Consider the following 11,125-nt stretch of genomic DNA (forward strand, 5'->3'; position numbering starts at 1 on the left):
GCAGCTCCTCAGGTCCCAGTTTCTTTCCAAGGAGTAGGACCTAGCACAGTACCCGAGAGGAACATGCAGTTTTCCCCAACCTCTTGCTCCTCTTTCAAGACAGACATGCTAAAAGGGCCCACACATAACTCCCATCCTCCTTTTCTTCCTCCTGTACAAAAGCAACCATCACACCTCTGTCTCTTCACCAAGCTTTCTCCAGCTTCTTCAACCCTCATAACAGGGAAATTTGCTCTCCACTGGTACACCAATAACCACCTGCCCGAGCCACCTTCAGACGCAGCAACAAAGAGCAGTGGGATTTTGCTGCCGTCTCCTGATGTGATTTCACACCCATTACCCACACATCCCAACCCCCTTCACCGGGGCTGTTTGCAGAGGCAGTTCCAGGCTCCGCTTGTCACTGCTGTGAAGCTGAAGAGCTCATTCATGAACAGTAGAGTGAAATACTGTAATACTTGCCTTTCTCCAGCAGCTCTTTAGCGAGGATCTTGAGGCTTTCTGTAAACTGGAATTAGTTCAACCTCAGAGGCCCTCCCTGTGTTTGGCATTACAGATCTTTTGCAGCTGGAAGAAAACATTTTAGCTTGGTTACGTGTCTCGCCTGGAGCCATTCAATGAATCACTGGCAGGAAGAGGAACAGAACTCAAACGCCCTTCAAGTGCCAGCTCTGGCCAACAGACACTTCTCTTTCCTCCAGCCTTGGAGTTATTTTAACTCAGCACACATTTAATACTTAACACATAAGCTTTCCCATTAAAACAGCAAACACTAAAATTTGGGTCTCATTGAACAGCTTACTGCTATCACCCTGAAACATCACGTTGAGAGGCAGAAGGATGTAAAGCATGTGCTCTTTGGTGGGCTCCCTGGTTGTCCAGGGACAACTCCTCAGCCCCATCCCACACACTCTGACAGTGTCAGCCAGCCCAGTCCTGCACGTCAGGTCATGGTGGACTCATGGTCTCGACAGACTTGTCTGGGCCATGCTGGACCCCATTCATCTCTGGCAGGGTACGTAGATCAGCCCATCCTCATTTAGCCAGTTTTGTCTTTGTGGAAGACAGAAAGAAAAGTGGTTGTGAGCAGGAGCAGACATCCCATCTGTTAGGCTCTGGGCAACATTTCTTCACCTGCCTTAGCCACTAAATGGAAGGACTCTGGCTTCATCCCAGCAGCAGCAATGCTGAGTGATGTTCAACACGGCGGTCACCGTACCCCACTCCTCCAGTGCTTTGCATCAGCTCAGCTGGCATCTGGTACCTGTGCTGGAGCACTAAGCCCTGCCTCTGGCAGACCCTGGCTTCCAGTTCTGCTCTCATCTGCTGGACCTTCAACCCCCTGCTCCTCTGACCCAGCAAGATGCGCCCCTGTTCTTTCTCTCTCATTTGACCTGGGTGCCTTTGTCTGTGGAGAAGTTCATGAAGTTCACTTTGGATGCCCAGAAAGCAAACAGATGTGGTTAGGATGCTTGTCACCTTGGAAACAATAGGTTCCCAATCCACTTTTATTTAGAATTAGTGTGTACCTGTCTTTTCTTGTGTGCACAGTGACTTCAGCCTGGTGAGTCTTATTACTTTAGTGGAACACATCTCATTATGGCTTTCATTTTTCTGGGAAACATAGTGTTCTTACAGATCACTCTTCAGTCACCTTTTTTACACTTATTGACTAAGTATTTTAGAACAGGAATGCATAGAATTACACGGATTACTCCAGGTATTTTGCCAGACCCTTTGTCTTAATCCTGGCTTCCGTCATCTTGACTTTCCATGGATACTACAAGCAAGCTTTCATGAAGTTGTGGAAGAAAAACTTTTGTAGGTTGTAGCCTAGGAGCTCCTCCTTTTGCTATCAAAACACTGAACAGCAGATTAGAATTCTGCACCTCTGATTATCAGCTATTTAGTGAAATACTAAGGTGTGTTTATTTAACAAATTCTGATGGAGTTTTCACCTCTCCCTTTCAGATGTCACATCACCTCTGGTAGCTACTGTGAATGACAAGCAGTCATTCAGACTCCCCTCCCAAGGCCAGCAATCACATTTGTATATCACTTTGATTTTCTGTGAATAAAAGATCACTTAGGAGTCTGGAGGGATGCATTATTCATCAATGAACTCCCTTGAAAATAATTTTAAACCACATACAGCTGCAGTCATTTGGAACTTGGATGCACAACTTTGACTCATGACCAAACAGGTCTGGTCAAATTCCTCCTACAATGCCAGGCAGGGCCAGTGCTCAGAATGGCTCTAGGGCTCTCTTCTGGGCCACTGTGGTCTGTTCTCCTCAAATCAGTAGTGATGCTCCTCACAGATGTCTATGTTTGGCACAGAGGGGAGTCTCTCCCTTCACCTGCACTGTGAATATTTTTATCTCCTATTGTATCACACACACAGGGAGAACAGGACTATACACATCTTTTCTTGATGAAAAATGTATTGTAGGGACATTTGCTGTGAAATATTCTCAATTTCTACTCCTGTGGCATGCCTTCAACTTCCATTGTCTTAGCAAGAGATCATGTACTTCCTTCTTTGTCCTGAAGATGATTATACATTGTCTCTGAGCTACATAAGAATACACAGCTACAAACCAGCTTTTCTGTCTTTTTGGTTTTGTTTTTCTAGCCTCCTGTCTTCTACGTAAAGTCTAGATTAATTTTAGACTTTTTTCTTGTTGAAAACAGATACTTTACAGAGAGTGTTATTCCATTTTCTGTACAGACAGAAACAAGGAGGAAAGGACAAACACACTACACTGTCTCTCTGGGTTTGCAAACTGCTTGCAAAAACTGCTGGGTTTAATGCAGTCTTGTCAGCAAGCTCATTCTTGACAGCAAGTGACACTTTAGATTGTCATCCTGCACCTTTAATGAGGGATCCCCTAACAGGCTTCAATGATTTCAGCTGGATTGAGAGCCTTACACAACTGCACTCCAACCAGAAAGGAGCTGATGTTCCACCAAGCAAAGCAGCCCAGCAGTAACGGCACCAACAGAGCTTTCATTTCAGTGGTTCTCCCTTAGCTTTACAAGAGTGACTGCAGAAGCAACAACAAACATGAACATTTGTCCCAGCCTTAATTGCCAGCTTCAAAGACTGAAAATTAATTTCTTATAGCCATGCTGTGCTCCTGTTTTTAATGCACATGGATAAATAGGGCTTTTGAAAAGCTCTCTGGCAGCTTTGTAAAGAATTACATTACAATGACAACTCTAAATTTAAAGCTGAAAGATTTTTGGTTGAAGATTTTAATCTCCTTCCTGGCAAAAAGCCATCTTGAAAAAATACTTCACCAGCCTTCTCCAACTAAAGATCATCTATGGGGAGCTGCTGTATATCCAAGCAGGGGCAGCTTTTTCAAAAGGACTTTCAGAAACCCGGGTTATTTATATTCTCATCTTTCCTTTCCTCCTACCTCATGCTGTAGAGGACACACTTTTCATAATAAAAACTATTAAACACAGGTGATTTCTGACACTATTCCACCTCAACATGACCCCCCCCCTTCCCTCCTACAAGCATCACTGCCTGCTGGTGCACTACCACCCACCATGAGCGCACTTCTCCCCTGTTACTGACTTGAAGGGGCAATAGAAACATTTCCCACTGCACTCAAACCTCCACATTTTAAGCCCAACTGGGTTCCTCAACTTACAGTCAGGCCACCTGTGAGCAGGTGAATCCATCATTGCAATGATGGCTTTGTTTCAAACCAGACCACAGCTAAGCCCACCACTGCAGCTCTGCCAGACAAGCACATGTACAAGTGCCCCCATAGAAGAGGTGGTCTCAGCTGACTTGATTTCTTCTGGAGGCTTGAGCTGGCTCCCATGGCTGCTCTTCTCCTTCCCTTGACTAGACAGCTTGAACTGCTAACACTGACATGGGCTTAACTGCAGCAACAGAGGCACAGAAATGCAAATCCCACCCCCAGCGATCCCAAGTATGCCACAGCAAGAAGGGAAACCATTTGTAAGGAGACTCATGCATATTTTGAATCCTGTCTTTTACTCAGCTGTAATGCCAAACGTGATCCACATCTGAATTTTTAGTTCAGGCACCTATTCCTATTTTAGGTTAAGATCCATGCCTCTGTTTCTACACTAGAAATTTAGACAACCATCTCAGACACAGATATGTAAGGAAAATGTAGAGAATTCCACCCATTTTGGTAACTGCTGGACAAAGTTCCAGATCATGGCCCAGAATCACTCAGTTTTGTTGCAGTCCCAATAGACAAAGCCAGAAAAGGGTAAGGACTAAGATGTATCCCAGAGGAAAGAGAGAGAAGCAATGGTGAACAAATGTGTCAGTGGTTGTCACAAGTATTTTGTAACACTTGAGTGCAAAAAAGCCCAAGCATGAGAGCCCAATTGAGCAGAAAGCATGTAAACTGCTAAAGCACATTTTCTGCTGAAAGTTGGCAGCTTTTCTGACCAGGCTGTTTTTCAGAAACTGCTGGTTTCATCTGTGAAGTAAGAAATAGAGTTGAGGTGAATTTCACAATCATAAAAGGATTTAGTTCAACATTGTATATTTTGTCTTGGCTTTCAGTTCAATCAATTTCTCAAGATTTTAGAAGTTTCTGAGGTGGTTCTGAGACTCATCTGGTCCTTGCTGCCATTTAGGGGTCAGCCTGGCCTAGTCTGAGGTAGCCTTACAGAGTCCTTCTGAAGTCCTGAGGCAGCAGAGGAGTCTTCAGCCCTGGGACACAGCCTTGCTAAGCACAGCAAACTGACAGAGGTACACAGTGGTGTGAATCAGAGTGGCTAACTCAGGGCCACTCACTACATGTGATACTCAGTTTGCTTTCCCTTGTCCAAGGAACATCCCCTACATTTTTCTGTTTTCTCCAGTACCAGCAAAAGTCCTATCTTCGTGAATTAATGCACACTGTTCAGAGGCTGGGGAGGGCCAGTGACACACAGCCCACAGAGACCTCTGCCAAAATTCAGAAGCCTAAAACCAAGCCTTTCTCCTATGAACTGTGAAACCTTTGCTCCTCCCATACATGAAGAGAAGGCTTTTGCCTCTGCACCTTTTGCCTCTTGTCCAAAAACAAAACAAAACAAAACAAAACAAAAAAAAACAAACAAACAAACAAACAAAAAAAAAAAACCACAAAAAAAAAAGAACACAAAAGGATTACTTTAAGCCCATCCCTGGGAAAAAACATTTTTTCCAAAGAGACACAGCCCTCTCCTGAGTTACTGAAACTAAAGTATTTTTTAAAAAACTCAACAGATTAAGTCCCAAGCTTATGCTTTGATTTTTCTTAGGGAGGTCTATGTGCCACTCTAAATTAGTCTGAGCTGAGCTGCTTGAAACAAAGACTGCTGTGGGTCCAAGAGATCAATCGTACACTTTTTTCAAATTGAAGAGTTGATCAAGGCTCTTTGTTCAAACATTGCAGTTTTTACAATTTCAGAGGAAAACCTCCAGAAACTGCCATTTTGAGCTGCAAAACCTTTGAATTCACAGGTTTCTCAGCATGACAGGGACATCTGTATGGCACATTTGAGTGTTATTTTCCTGGAATGAGTGATCAAATGAGCTGATGTGAGTCAGGCACTGCTGTACAAGACACACAAGATTTACCATTGATTCAGCCCAGCTCAGAATCATTAGTACTAAACTGGTGCTGGTGCAGTCACTGAGGTGGATGAGGACTGAGTGGGGCTGAAAAGAGATTGTTCCATATAGCATTTGGTATTACCTCTTCATTTAGCCTTAGCCAAGTAACAATCCATCTTCCTTGGGCACAAAACAAAAAAACAACACCAGAACCACAACAAAGACAGCATGTGCTCCTAAATCCTAAGTTCAGGGTCTCAATACTATTTAAAATGAAGGCATCCAACATAGGGATTATCTCAGTGGCTGGAGAAATAAAGCACAATATCCTGGTAGGAAGACAGCCTGCCATGACTTTCAGTCTTTGTCACCTAATTACAAGTAAGGTGGAAACCAGTTCACAAACATGCAGAACATCCACCACTTTTTCTTACTTGTCTTTTTCCAGTGGGCAACGAATAAATGCTATGACTCGCAAGAACTGGGTCTGAGCCACATTTCTGAAGGCAGAAAGACCACATAAAGACAGCACCAGTATGAAGTAGAAAAAGACCTTTGTGGTAAAATGAATGTAGCGACGTCATCAGGAGCTTCTGACTCAGAGCCCCACTCTGCCTGGCCACACGCTCAAACCCCAGCCCCTCACCCCTCACATACCTGCCAAACCAGCAGGATTCAGCCCCCCTGGAGCTCTGCCATGAGCAGCTGGACAGAAGAGGATCGAGGCAGCTGTAGAGCAACATCTAATGAAGAACTTGTTTTTATTTCAGGCTTGTAATTAAGGCATACTATGTCACACTGCTACTGGCGAGGGCAGGAAGGCTACCAATGAGTTGTACCAGGGGAAGGAGCAAATGGCATCAGGTTGCTATTCCACTTCAGACCAGTCCATGTAGGCTTAAGTCAACTTCAGACCAGTCTAATCTAGCTTTTTCCTTGCCTGCTTCTGCTGCCTGGCAGGTATCCCAGAGCAACAGGCTGCCTGCATTGCTTGGACACAGAGCAGGGTGCCCTGTCTCCAGCTGTTAGCAGGAGGGCATTGCACAGGCTGCGTTGCTACACCAACAAAAACTGCAAGACCCCACTGACAAACACTCCACCTCCAAACAGAGCCTGCTGCTGCTGCCACCATCCCCTGCAAACTAGTTATTGTGGGTTTCATTAAACAGGGAACACAAAACACTTCCTACATACACTTAAAGCAGATGATTTAAGCATTTCCAGGATAGCGCTCACCCCCTGCAGGTCAGGCTTCATACATTGCTTCCCCTGGCCACCCAGACAGCTGAATGAGTTCCCAGGTGGTCATCGCTGAGCAACGCTATGATGAGCTGACAGCTCCCTCCTCTGGCGGAAAGTACTAAAAGCAGCTTAAAAATCCTTCCTAATGTCACTTGGAACTTAGGACCTGAGTAACAGAGGATAGTATGCTATTTTCTCGCTCTGTTTTTTTTTGTTTGATTTTTTTTTCTTCCTTTTGCAGTGGTTCCATTGAGCATCTAATGGCAGACTGGAATCGCATTTGAAAATTTAGTCCCAGTAAAACGATAACACTGAGATGTTCCCTCTGCTGATGATAAAAGTAAAACTTCGTATGTGTCATAATATTTGTGTCTCATGCAGAGTCTAAGCCTAGGGGCTTGTTTGCTGGTTCTTGAAATAAAACCAGAATTAGGAAGGGAGTGGGGTGGTGGCACTTAACAGAAAACAGGTTTTGAAATAGTAGTAAAATGGTGGGGATACCTAATTATTTCAAGGTTGAATTGCATCAATGTATTCTGTTCTGCTTACTCTCTAAGGGGAAACAGGGTTTGTTTCACTGTTAACAGTATAACTAATTAGAGCTCTTCCAATTATTTCTAAATTCAGAAACAGAAGGAAAATTATCAGATCTTATCATAAACTGCAAAAAAAGTTAATATTAAATACCTTACTGAACAACTGAAATCTTTCATTCTCTTTCTAAAGTCTTGCAAAGCATTAACTATTTCTGAATAGTGGAGTTATTGCTGGATCCTACTAATCACCTCTGTATTTTATTAGTTCTGCTCCACTTTAAAAATTAGTTCTGGATAAACTTGATCTTTGACCATAAACTGAACTTCACAGGTTTTAGTTGCTGCCAGCAAGTCAAACTTAATTCATGAATTAATTAATTCAATTAAGTGTGTCCATGCATGCAAGGGAAACTTACTTTTGGTGCATTTTCCTAGCAGAATGCCATGTACAAGCTTTAAAAAAGGTGCTAAATAATTGTGAATTGAAATTCAAGGCAGCTTTCAACAGAGCTTTCAGCCAGTAAAAAAGAATTGTGCAGAAAAAAAAATGACTTGCAACAAAATTGTAGTGAAACGCAGTGATTCTCAGAACTGCCTGAGGAGCTGCTCGTAGACTGTTTGTGGGAGAGGGGAAAGTGGGTCACACCAGGATCAAGGGATGAGAAAGTTACTGCTGTCTGGAGCTGCCGTGTCCAAGAGCCAGCCAAGGTCTCCAAGAGGTTCAGACTTCTTGACACACAATCCCAGGTAGGGATGCGAGATAAACTTTGGGTTTAGGTACTAAACCTCATTCACATGAAGAAACCAGAGGGATCTCACACTTGGACAGAGAATACAGAACACAAAAATCTCTGATCACTTAATTGCAGGACTTTAAAGATTGATTTCTGCATCTGGGGAGGCAGGGGATCAGCTCTGAGACCCAAGCTGCTAGAAAGCCTGTGTTCCTCTGAACCCCAACAGTTTCTGCATCAGGGTTTCTCAACATGAGAATACAGAGCTGGGTCCTCCTCCTGCAGCAGAGCTCACTGCTCCTTGGGTCAGGGAAGCCAGACCAATTATGTCCAGAAGGTGCCTGTGCCACAGGCAGACCTGTACCAGTGTCACACACTTCAACTGCTGAGCTGGAGCTCACAGGCTTTGCTTCTTCAATCACAGCTAAGAGGCTGCTGGCCCTAGAGGTCAGCAACTTCCTGGAGCTCCAGCTCCCTCTCTGCAAAGCAGAGGCTTTGGATTTCCCTCTCCCTGAGGAAGGACTGTTACCTGTTCTGTGAAAATCCTCAGTCCAGAGCACTGGAGTTCTCCTGAGGGCTATCCTGACAGCAGTGCTGATCACCCACAGCATCCATGGGTCCCTCTGCAAACTGATGCCTGTGGAGAGACACAAGTGAGGTAATTACTACAGCAATGGGTAAGGAGGAAGCTAAAGGTTTTTGAGGTGGCCACTTCCTTTAGGACTTCAGAAAAGCAATTTGCCCTTCACCTATCTGTGAGATGTGTCAGCAACTAACAAAAAAGGCCTGCACTTGGCCTAAGTGCTGTGTAGACTGGGGAGAGAGTAAGAATGATGTCCTGAATGGAAGAAACAGATCTCCTTTTGGTTTGGACTCTGCTGCTTTTACATTTTTTTTATATATCTAGCACTGGGAGAATTCCTATTTTCTTAATTAAGCCACATAAGGGGAACTTGTGAAGACACCTGATATGTCTGGAGTCGCTTGACCTGCTAATTTTGATCCTTTATGAATCTGTGCAGCCCGGGTTCAGATCAAAGTTCCTGACTTTAAGATGAGCTGGATACCCTAATTAGCTAGAACAGACAAGTTTTTGTGGTATTTTTACTGGGGCAGGCAAATGCTTGACACTGTTCAGCTTCCAGTTCTAAAGCAAATACAACATTCAGGTGGAGAAACTCAGAATGCTATCCAGAAAAAAAACCACAGAAAAGCAACTTATGATACAATTAACAGAAAACATTTGAGCCTGGCTGTAACATGGAAGTCAGGATGAAAACTTGACTTCAAACCATGACACACATGAGACAAAGATAAGAGTATGTGGCAAGTTCACACTATGAACATCTTCAACATGCATGGTTTACAGAAAGACTGAGGATCCTCATGGCTTGTCCTCAGATCTTGTTTGCCATCATTTTCATTAAAACCAAAGCTTTTGACCCATTAAAAGCTATTTATAAACATGGAAAAAAGTGGCCCCCAAAGCACTTTAACATGTGGGACATTTGAACAGTGCTTCCCTGACAGAGGACCTCAAGTCACAGACTCCTTCAAATCCAAAAAGCTCTCAGCCTTGGGAAAGGTGATGCTGCTCCAGGAGAAAGGAACGCACACACACTGATCAAACACCCAAGAGTGGTTTGTCAACAAAGGACAAACTTCCAGTGGGCCATGAAAGAAAGTAGTAGGCCATAAGGATCTCTATCAGAGACTAAGAAGTAGGAAAAGAACCTGTGACCTGGGAATGATTTATTTGTGGTCAGAGTCCCATCAAACCGGTGTTCAAACCACACAGGTAATTCCACTATTGAATTTAGACTGATTAACTTATATTTTGATGTTTCTATAATGTCAGAGGTGGAGGACCACAGGGCCTCATGACAATGCATGCTGCCAACTGTCCACTTAGAACCATTTCCCAAGCTGTAAGCATTAAAAACACTTATCAGTTTGTATCACATTCTTGCTTGATTCAAAAGTCAGCTTCCTGGAAACTCTTCTGGTCCCAGAGACATGCTTACTGACAGGGGTTAAGCAGCTCCTTCCTCTAGACACGATAGTCCATAAAGAGGTCAGTCTAAAGTTAGCTGGCAATGCAAACACTGTCAAATGAGAAAGGAATGGGGATTGGAAGAGGCACCTATTAACAGGATCACGTACCAGGATTGGCACAGCACCCAGTTTCCCTTAGGGGAACCTGGATTAAACAGACAATCCCCAAATGCCAGGTAAAGGCTACTGTCCCTGTTCCACAAGGGGACCTTGAGACACGTACAGAGGCTGACTGTCCCCAACCCCATCATTAGATAACAATTCCCTTTCCAGCAAAGCAATGTTCTAGTTCCCCTAAGCCAGCTCCACCCGTTGAATCTTCTCAGGGTGGATGAGGGGAACAAGGCAACAGATGAAGCAGTATTCTTCCTCTAGGACACAAAGGATGCATTGCCTCAGCCACAGGGGCTCTGCACCCCAAAGGGAGGGCAATCCCCACCATCAGGCACACCAGTTACGCTCAGGAGCTCCTGGCATCGAGAAGCTGCTGAGTCCAACCCTCTCAGCTCTCTCTTGCCAGCTCCTCACCTTCCTCCAGCTCTGCTCCGTTGGTACCGGCAGAACTGAATGTACCTCTCGAATGTACAGGGAGCACAACACCAGTCTCTGAAGCCTCATCTGAAAGGCCTGCAGGCAAACGGGGCACCCCTGTAACACAGGAGCCTCCACTGGCCTAGCAAGGCCGGGGTGCCCCTGGGCCGGTGCCCAGCAGCCAGGCTCCCAACACCGGCAGCCCCCCACGGGGCACACACCGCTGGGCCGAGGGGGCCCCGCGGCTCTGGGCCACCGGAGAAGTAAGGGAAAGGCGGACACCTTCCTCCAGGCCGCTGGGCCATGAATGGGGCGCAGAGGGGAGATGGAGATTCAGCGAAGCCCCGGGGCCCTTCCCGGGGCCCTTCCCGGGGCCCTTCCCGGGGCCCTTCCCGGGGCCCTTCCTCACCGCGCAAGCGCAACCGCCCGACCCGCGCGGCGTA

General features: G+C 45.2%; 1 protein-coding gene across 1 annotated transcript in view; it reads right to left on the bottom strand.

The window, feature by feature from the left end:
- Nucleotides 1-11,034, bottom strand: part of TEX264 (testis expressed 264, ER-phagy receptor) — a 50,232-nt gene extending 39,198 nt beyond the window's left edge. Inside the window, exons 1-2 of the mRNA XM_030458532.1 lie at nt 10,680-11,034; nt 8,626-8,733 (exon numbers count right to left, since the gene is read on the bottom strand). The gene's annotated coding sequence lies outside the window, so the exon portion shown is untranslated. The remainder of the gene's footprint in view (nt 1-8,625; nt 8,734-10,679) is intronic.
- Nucleotides 11,035-11,125: the final 91 nt, after the last annotated feature.

Source organism: Calypte anna, chromosome 12, assembly GCF_003957555.1.
Source record: "Calypte anna isolate BGI_N300 chromosome 12, bCalAnn1_v1.p, whole genome shotgun sequence".
Lineage (NCBI taxonomy): Eukaryota > Metazoa > Chordata > Aves > Apodiformes > Trochilidae > Calypte > Calypte anna.